Raw genomic sequence first — 9,693 nt, forward strand, 5'->3', positions numbered from 1 at the left:
GAATTTTGAAATGCGGGTGGACAGTGGAGCGGACATAGCATTTCTGCTCTCAGAGCTGGTACCGGACGAGTCATGGTGATGGGAGGAGTCTAGAAGCCTAAGGTGTGTATATGGCGACACACACGAATAACCTACGACAGTAGTGGATGTACGGGTGAAACAAGCAGATGGTTTGCCTGTTGAACTTCCAGTGAAGGTTGCAGTCTCGGATCGGATCCCAAAGAAGTTCCTGATAGGGAAAAATTTTCCAGAATTTTCGAGGCTGGTAGATTCGGAAGTTGATGTGTTTGTGACAACGAGAGCCAGAGCAAGCAAGCCGGCTGAGTTACAAACGGATATTTCGGAGGCAAGACAGTTTGACTTCGACGACTCAATTTTTTCTGGAGGAGGAAAAGCACGGAAGAGTCGGGGACAGAGGCGTAGAGAAAAGAAGGCCGCTTCTCAAGGCAAGTCAGACGGAGAGGAGGCTCTCAGGAAACCTGGACAGAAAGGGAAAAGTTTTGCTGAGTTACAGAGGATAGATGAGACCTTGCAAGAGTTCTGGGTGCGGGCTAAGGCCGAACCTAAAGAGACAAAAGATATCATTTTAAGGGATGAAATCCTTTACCGAGTAGTCAATGAAGGAGATCGGGACGAGCAGAAGTGGCCATTAGCGGTTCCTTCATACTACAAACTGATGCGAGCGGCAAAGGACTGGGAGCAGTCTTGACCCAGTGGGCTGACGAGCAGGAATATCCTTTTCGCTTCTTTAGCAGGAAACTGACATCCGCTGAGAGTCGATACTCCACTATCGAGAAGGAGGCGCAAGCAATAAAATGGGCAATATCCAAGTTCCACTACTTCCTGGTGGGTCGGCTTTTTTTCATAGAAATTGACCATGATTCGTTACGGTGGCTTCATGTGATGTCGAATCAGAAAGAGAAATTAGCTCGGTGGATTCTCGCCCTACAAGTATATGATTTCACCATTAGTAGCCGTCCAGGGGTTGCGAACGCTAATGCTGACACCCTGTCAAGATATCAGGAATAGGCGACCCTCCTCGTTTTGTAAATACTGTACATAAGTTTTTGGTTGTGGGATCAAGAACGAATCGTCGTCGCGGAGAATATAGATCAGCCGGAGCACCTGTATGGATTCACCTTCGGTTAGGTAAGCCGGTTGCAAATAGCAGACGGCACACTACAGTATTACGTAGAACTGCCGGCGTTTGAAATGATGGATCCAAGTGACGCAAAATACGCATGGGATGAGCAAGGAATCTTAAGAAGGTTCTTCAACGATCAACTTCCCCAAATCGTCGTGCCCATGGGATTTTTCCGTGAGTGCCTAATCATGAAGTGTCACATCACACAGGGTAGTTTTCACAGGTCCGACAAGGAGGTGGCTGATCGTATTTTGCCGGAATACTTTTGGCCTGGGTTATTTACAAATATCAAAAACTACAGAAAGAACTGTAACCATTGTCAGGCAGTCCGGTTGAGACGGGGTCACTCTGTAGCCACACGTGTGTCATAGGGTTAAGCCAAAGTGGCGCCTCTCTTGTAAATAGTGCTTAAAATGGCCCTTCCTCTTTTCTCGCCATAAATGAGGCCTCGAAAGGAGAACTCATGAAACCGTGCCTAAGGGGGAAGGGATGTGACTGTTTATCATTTTTCTTTTCTTATTTTCAGATCGTGATATTTATTTTCTGAGATTGTAGTTCGTAATTGTGTGAGAATTGAAAAAGGCTAATTACATGTTTTGGCGGAGAGCCGAGATATAAGCTAGTTTTGTTTTGAATGAATTTTGTCCGTATGAAATGGTCAGACCTTTCCTGAACTTTGTAGAATAAAGACCTCTGCTTAAAGATCTTTACCCTTTGTGAATTTAGACAGCGATAAGGGTTTCTGATTGAGACCAATTTTAGGACTTGGGTTCTCATTATTGGTTGGTGTGGTAAAAGTTGCCACAATACTCCTGTGCACTCTAAGGGGCATTTGCCGAAATGCCCATAAGTCCCAGTTTTTTCATTATGTGATGCAAAATAACCTAAATAAACATGTGAAGCTACAAAATTTATAGAATTAATACAAACATGATAGGGTCGAGCTAGCTGTTGGACGAATGATCAGAATCATGAAAATTGGAAATTCTATAGAATCAGTATCAAAATCGGAAAAAAAACTTCCGAATTCTCAAAACGAATTTCCACCGTAATTTATTTATTTATTTATTTATTTTTTTTTACAAGAAAATTACATCAGAGATTTCCATTTGTCATCCAAGTATGACCAATGCTTGGAATTTCGACACGCCTCTGATTGAAGATATGCTATCTCTCTTAAATCATTTCTTAGACGACACTGCCTGTCCACTTACAAATAAAACGAAATGAAAATATAGAAAAACAGGTATAGTATTTCTAATAGGACAGTGGAAAATAACAAAAACGTCTTTTTAACTAACAATAATGATAGTCCAAATATTTTGGCTTCCCGTCCGGAAGCCCTTATCTACGGAAAGAAATTAAACATATAAAGAAACGGAAAAAGCAAAAAGTAGAGAAAACTCGTTTCTTAAAAATGTTGAATATGATAATATTCACCATGTAATAGCAAAAAATCAACAAAATTAGTATAAATGAGATTGTCGCTGGTATGATGGTGCGATGAGTTGTTAGTAGTAATAGTAGCATTCTCTGGTTTATCACAATTAAAAAAGCAACAGTAGATATACCGTTGGTTTTGGTATAATTATGAAATCTAGCAAAATAAATTTTGCTAGGGGAAGTATTTTTCTAGAAGAAGATGAATTATATCAAAAACCCAATTACACAACTTTTTAGGAGAACATAATTATATATTTTGATTTTGGTGCTATTGATATTAACATCATCAAAATGCATAAATTATGAACTCAACTACGGTAAAGATATTTTAATTGGGAATGGGTATTCTGAACACATAATTTATCAAAATATGGGAAAAAGAAAGGAAAAATTAAATGAACCCATGGTCGTAGAGAAAATGAATTATATATATATATATATATATATATATATATATATATATATATATATATATATATATATATATATATACATGTATATATATATATATAGAAAAATTAAAGAAAGGAAAACTTAAATGAACCCATGGTCGTAGAGAAAATGAATTATATATATATATATATATATATATATATATATATATATATATATATATATATATATATATATATATATATATATATATATATATATATATATATATATATATATATATATATATATATATATATATATATATATATATATATATATATAAGAAAACAACTACATAACTTTACCATTTGTCTCACAATCTATTCGTTTTAAGTTTTAACGCTGCCCCTTACTTACAGTAGAGATTCTTTTTTTATTTAATCGAAATTCTCAGATGGACTCGACATCAGTATTGGAAGCCCGAAAATACTAACATCGTCCTATTTCCGGCTCGACCAGGAGTTAATTTTAAAGTTGATTTGCTTAGAAAAATCAAGTCCCTGTATAAGCAATTAACACAGTAAAAGCAAAGAAACCTCCATAGGGTAATTTTTACAATTTTGTACTTCAAATAAGTTATTTTTCGGTTGATCTATCAAACTCTGGTGTGTTTGAAAAGCAGGATATACGCGGCTCATTTAAGTGAAATTGATTTGGGTTTTCTTCATTTTTTAACAGGGTCTTTAAAAAGCACCATTGTCAAAATAGAAGTATCATATTTTGATCGAACCACGCCAAAAGGTGTCATAAGAAAAACAATTTATCCCAACACATGCAATAGTAGCCTATCACGATTATATTTGTACCATTGTTGGTATGCCTGCATTATATCCTATTAAGTTAAACAAAGTGGTATCTTGAAAATAATTGTAAAATAAGTAACTGAATACGACTTATCTCTCTATCCTAAATATTTTTCGTACTTGCCTGGGAACATGCAACGGAAAAAAATTTTAAGCAGCTTTTTGTTCGAAAGTTGATCATTAGTAAAACGCCCAGAAATATTCGTTCGTTCCAATTTAGTAAGAAAATGATGCTCAATTTTCTTTTTCGTCTTTTCTAGTTTCAAGAAAGGAGTTTTCCGAACGTTAGTTCTCCCACGAGGACTATGTCATTAATTATAATCCTTTTTTGCTTAAGACTAAAAAAGATTATTAAGATCAAACAAATACTCTGGATCTGGTAAGTTTGGATTCTAAGAATTTCAATTAATTTTTTTTTTTTCCATTGTGCCTTGCTTGAGTCTACGTTTATTTACTTTTCTTTGGATAGTTGGATATATCTTGATTACAAGTTTAGTTGAATAGATCTTACATTTTTGTGTGTGTTTTTTTTTTTTTTTAAAAAAGAATTGTATACATTTCCTTTTTTCTTTCAGCTGTTTATTTAAAAAAAGAAGAATGGGTAAATAATTTACTATATTAGGCAGGAAATATTTGATTTTGCCAAAAAACCGCGTTTTAAGTGAGCGGCATAGATGTTTTGCTTTAAAATTACATATATTATGTTTCCTTTTAAGTTTTTGGCATATTTATTGCATTAGGCCTTACAGAGTTCTTCTGTATTTCTTCAAAATTTTATGTGAGTTTCAGCTATTATGAGCCAATTTTCGTTATAGAAGCGGCTTAGTATACGCGATCAAGTTGTAAAGAACCCAAACAAATAGTTAAGTCCTTGCAAAATTTTCTAACTTACAAAGTAAAAAACTTGAAATTTTGTCAGTATGTACTTTCTGTATGATAAAAGTATCTAGATAAAAGTATGTCAGTACTTTTTATCTCACTTTTGTAAAGCAATATTGGTACTCTGAGGGTCTTTCCATCTTATCAAAGGTCAATTTATGTGCTCACTGGAAAGCTGTGGATCCAGTTAGACAAGTATCTACTGATCTTGGAAAGCGAATCCAATCCCTAGTGGGAAGCTATGGCTGCTAGCGTGCCCTTGGTTCAAAGAGTAACCCACTTTCCATTGAGTATTTCCCTTAGCATTCTCTTGGGAACAAGACGTGTCTTGAGCTCTGTAATACTCTCAATAGAGTATACTTGTAAACTAAAGCTTCATTCGGGAACCTTTAAAATTTCTTTTGTGGTCGATGTGGCTATTAATTTCTTTGATCGGTTTCTTGTTTCTCTAATGACTTTTCAGCAGAGTGTCAAATCTAGCTATAATTGAAATAACAGAACTATTACTTTGATTCCTGATGAAGCTTTCAAGGGTATTGCCCCACCTTCTTCCAATCAGTTGTAAGGGAAGAGTGTATAAATGGAACATGTCAAACTTTGTGACGGGGATAAAAGAACGCTGGTAAATCTATGAGATTCTGATTCGACTGGATAGTCCTTAGCTGATTTTTAGCCAAATCGAGCGTGCTCTGTTATCAAAATATTTTATCTACGCTTAGTGGGGGGCTAATGGTGTGACTGTGTCCCTTTGATAAAGGTGAATTTTTGTCATATTAATTGAGATCGCTCTTTAAGACATATATCACAAAAAAAAATCATTATAAGTAACAAAACATCTGCCTGAATTTTGCATGTTTTCCTCATCTTTCGTCATAGTCCTAATTCTCCTTTCTCATTCGTTTCAACATGTGCATGCTTGATAGGATTTAAAATACCATAGCTCCGTTTTTTTTCCCAAATCAATGTGCTAAGATGTTACATCTTTTCGCAGAAAACGACTATAACCGAAATCTGCAGACTCTGGTCTTACTTCTTACGCCGTTTTTATTGTGAACATTTTTCTTTATTTTACTCCGACCAGTGGTCTAAGGACTTCGATGAGATTATCATCAAAGTTTCTCTTCAATGTTCTATGTGGAAGTGAGCTGTAAGATCTTAGCACATTGATGAAACGGAAAACGGAAATCTGAGTAAAAAGAGTAAACCTTAGATGCAAGATCTTAGTACTTTGATGAGTTGAAAGCGGACTCTTTAAGTTCCCTCTAGAACCAATTTAAGGCAGAAATACAAAAACTATCCAACCCATCAAATTAGAAAAATTAAAGCAACAGAGAGGGATGGGGAAGGGTAACAGAAATCACAGAGAAAAAGAGGGAAAGGAAAGAAAGGGATACTGAGAAGTAAGATATAACAAAGAGCTTAAGCATTTTTATTTCAATACAAACTAATCAGATGGTAGCAATCAGATCGAAATACAAAATAATAAAATAGGAACGCAATCATTTAAAAAGAAAGAAAGACATTAAAAAGCCATTTAGAATTACACATACTAGAACGAAATCTCGTTGTGTACATGAATCTGTTCTTTACGTATTCTGCCGTATATAGTCTTAAAGCAGAGAATCAAAGGGAGTAGACCAGTTTGAGGGTGACTTTGGGAGTGTCACCCCTCGAGGAAATTATAGCCTAGTAAACGACCCATCATTTGCACTGGATTCTAATGAACGGATAATTCTTCTGGGTTTGGTTTATTTTGGTGGGTATTTTTTACTTCAGATAATGATATATATATAACATCTTTTACACTATCGAGATCACATAAAAAGTTAAATTAAGTGCCATTTCGTTCACTTCATTGCACGTAGCGTTCGTCTTTGTCTTGAAACCAGCAACAGCTTTCGGTATGCTGAGAGGAAGAAGTTTTATCTTCGTTTTTCATCCAGTAATTGACTCGAATAAGTGAGACTAGTGTGAAATTCTCGACACTATCTCGGATGTCGCATTTAGAATTACACATACTAGAACGAAATCTCGTTGTGTACATGAATCTGTTCTTTACGTATTCTGCCGTATATAGTCTTAAAGCAGAGAATCAAAGGGAGTAGACCAGTTTGAGGGTGACTTTGGGAGTGTCACCCCTCGAGGAAATTATAGCCTAGTAAACGACCCATCATTTGCACTGGATTCTAATGAACGGATAATTCTTCTGGGTTTGGTTTATTTTGGTGGGTATTTTTTACTTCAGATAATGATATATATATAACATCTTTTACACTATCGAGATCACATAAAAAAGTTAAATTAAGTGCCATTTCGTTCACTTCATTGCACGTAGCGTTCGTCTTTGTCTTGAAACCAGCAACAGCTTTCGGTATGCTGAGAGGAAGAAGTTTTATCATCGTTTTTCAACCAGTAATTGACTCGAATAAGTGAGACTAGTGTGAAATTCTCGACACTATCTCGGATGTCTGTTTGATTAATTTCAGGAGACTAAACAAACGCTCAGCTGGTACATTGCTAAAAGGTAAACAGAAGATTTGTGATATGCACTTTCACAAATCCGGATACTTGATGTTACCACTGCGACTCTTGAGACTCAAAATCTTTATTCAGTACGTCTCAACTGACGGGCCTTCAACTAGAGCATCTCCCAAATGAAGCTCAGTGACGTCAGTCATTGCCTGTGATCTCCATTCTACATCTGTTTTCTGGAGGCAACACTATTCTCTTAGAACAGGAAATCTCGCAAATAGTGGCCTTAGAGAGTTTTGCTTCAAATTTCTTGCTTTCCTTGGCTCAACCAAAGCCAAAAAGTCATATATTTTGTCTTCAAATTTGAAACGGTCTTGGATCTGCTTGATTAGGACTATATAGTGTTTTCGACAAGACTGGTAAAAGAGATCAATATTATCACTTGGCTCTTGAGCATCTACGAGTTCTTGCATTGAATCGATTGCATCTATTCCCATATATGTTTGGTCTAAAGGCAGGTACTCACTTGAAAGGTAAGGACCCGTTCGGTAAACAAACCAACACTGCGAATATAGTCTAGTTTCTTGAAGTTAGACGCAACATCATTCACAAGTTTGCTGGCACTTGGCTTTAGGGAGTGAAGAAGTGGAAGCTCAGATAGAAAAGCTGCGTTGAACTCGTTAGAGAGGCCGAGAAAGTAGTCCACGAATTCAAGGTAAGGCTTGGTCAACTTGCTTTGTAATGTGGACAAGATAAGGTTATTGGTTGCAGTTGGGTCGTCAAACATGGTTTCTAAGAAATACTGCGTAAGAGCAACACGACGATCAATAAGCCTCTTTATGCAGCCCTGAAGGGAAAACCAGTGGGTCTGTCCTGGTGCAAAAATTGAGAGCGCTGTGCATTGAAAGAACTCCTGAAATGCAGCATACGTATCTCATCTGGAAAAGCGGGCATACATATTTCGCGCCAAGTCTTCTAGTGTCTTGGGAAATGACAAGCTTGCATAGGATGAACACAAGTGAATAAGATGGCATGAGCATTTCACATTCAAGATATGGGGCACCATGGCTTTTATTAGCGCTGAAGCAGATCTATTGGCTCCAAAATGACGTTAGTAGTGTCTGCACAAAATCCAACAATATTTTGCCAGGGAATCGAGTTTTTTTCACTGACTTGTTTGATGCAGTTAGTAAGACCCTCAGCCGACCCATCACTACACTTAACCATGTCCAATACTTCGACATGAAGGTTTAGATTTTTTCTCACTAAAAAATAACCCTACAACGATAGCTAGTTGTTTATCATTAGTACAATCAGTGGTCTCATCAATTATCACGGAGACAAAAACCGTTTTTAGCAACTTGACTTACTGGTTGTGTAGTACCAAAGAAAAATTATGTTGCAAAATATTTGTAGCTTTCTTTTTACACAGAGTGACCCCTACTAGGGCCCGGTCTTTTCGAAATAATTTTCTTAGGAGAGGGATCAAGCTATCTACAAGACATAATGGCAGATTATGTTCTGCCGAAAATATGCAGATGCACTGTTCATTTTTTTTTAATTACTGCCTACAGTCAGAAGTTTTTCAATGCTGCCACGGCCAACCTTTGTCTCAAGTTCATTGCTTGCTTTTATATGCTACTTGGTCAGAGCATGTCGGGTCAACTCTGATTTCCCTCAATATTCATACTTCAAATAGAACCTACAGTATGGTACATAAGTATTTTTCTTTGACGTGTTTGACACTCTTTTATCTATCCAATTTTTAAGCATTGGTAACTGAAGCAACTTGTGAACAAACTTCTGGTCGAATTTTTCCTTTTGAGATTTCCCTGAAAATCATTAATTTACCCCAAATTTCTCTTTATCCCTAGATTGAAAATAAGTGTCCCTAAAAGAAGTGATTTCTCCCTAAAATAGGGTAATCTCCGTAGAAGTGGAAGCCCTGAAGATAGGCCCCGGATTGCACAAGGTTTCCATCCAACTGGAGGTCCCAGGGACTTCGTGCTGTCCGGTTCTAAGCAGGCTTAAGTGCTTAGTGTCAACTTGAAAAGATGTGTTAGTCCTCGTCCTACACTGGTTCTAAGACCATTGCTTTTCCTGATGTCATAATAATTTAAATGATTTAAAAAATACGAAAATTGCAACTTGGAATGCTACGACGTTAAAATACACCTATTGTATCGACATTTTGACTGACGAATTCAAATGCTTCGAACTGGATTTATTAGATGTTTCAAAAACTCATCCCAGGGTTAGGAAACATGGATTTAGGTGATATAGAATACATTTGCTCAGGCATGAGAGATGGGTTGCATAGGCAGGGAGTAGGGCTCATGATGAATAAGGAAGCCGCCAAGTCTTATTTAGCTTGGGTGGTATTAATATTTGAATGTTAGTCCCTCTTTTTAGTATATGCCCTCATTTAGTATTTAGTATATATTGTTGTATATCAGTCCTAGTAGTATATCCTCCTGTAGAACCGACTGATGGAGATAGTAGTGACTCAGGGCGAAT

This window comes from Artemia sp. Qi Xiang Cuo, chromosome 14, assembly GCF_049724085.1.
Source record: "Artemia sp. Qi Xiang Cuo chromosome 14, ASM4972408v1, whole genome shotgun sequence".
Taxonomy (NCBI): Eukaryota; Metazoa; Arthropoda; class Branchiopoda; order Anostraca; family Artemiidae; genus Artemia; species Artemia sp. Qi Xiang Cuo.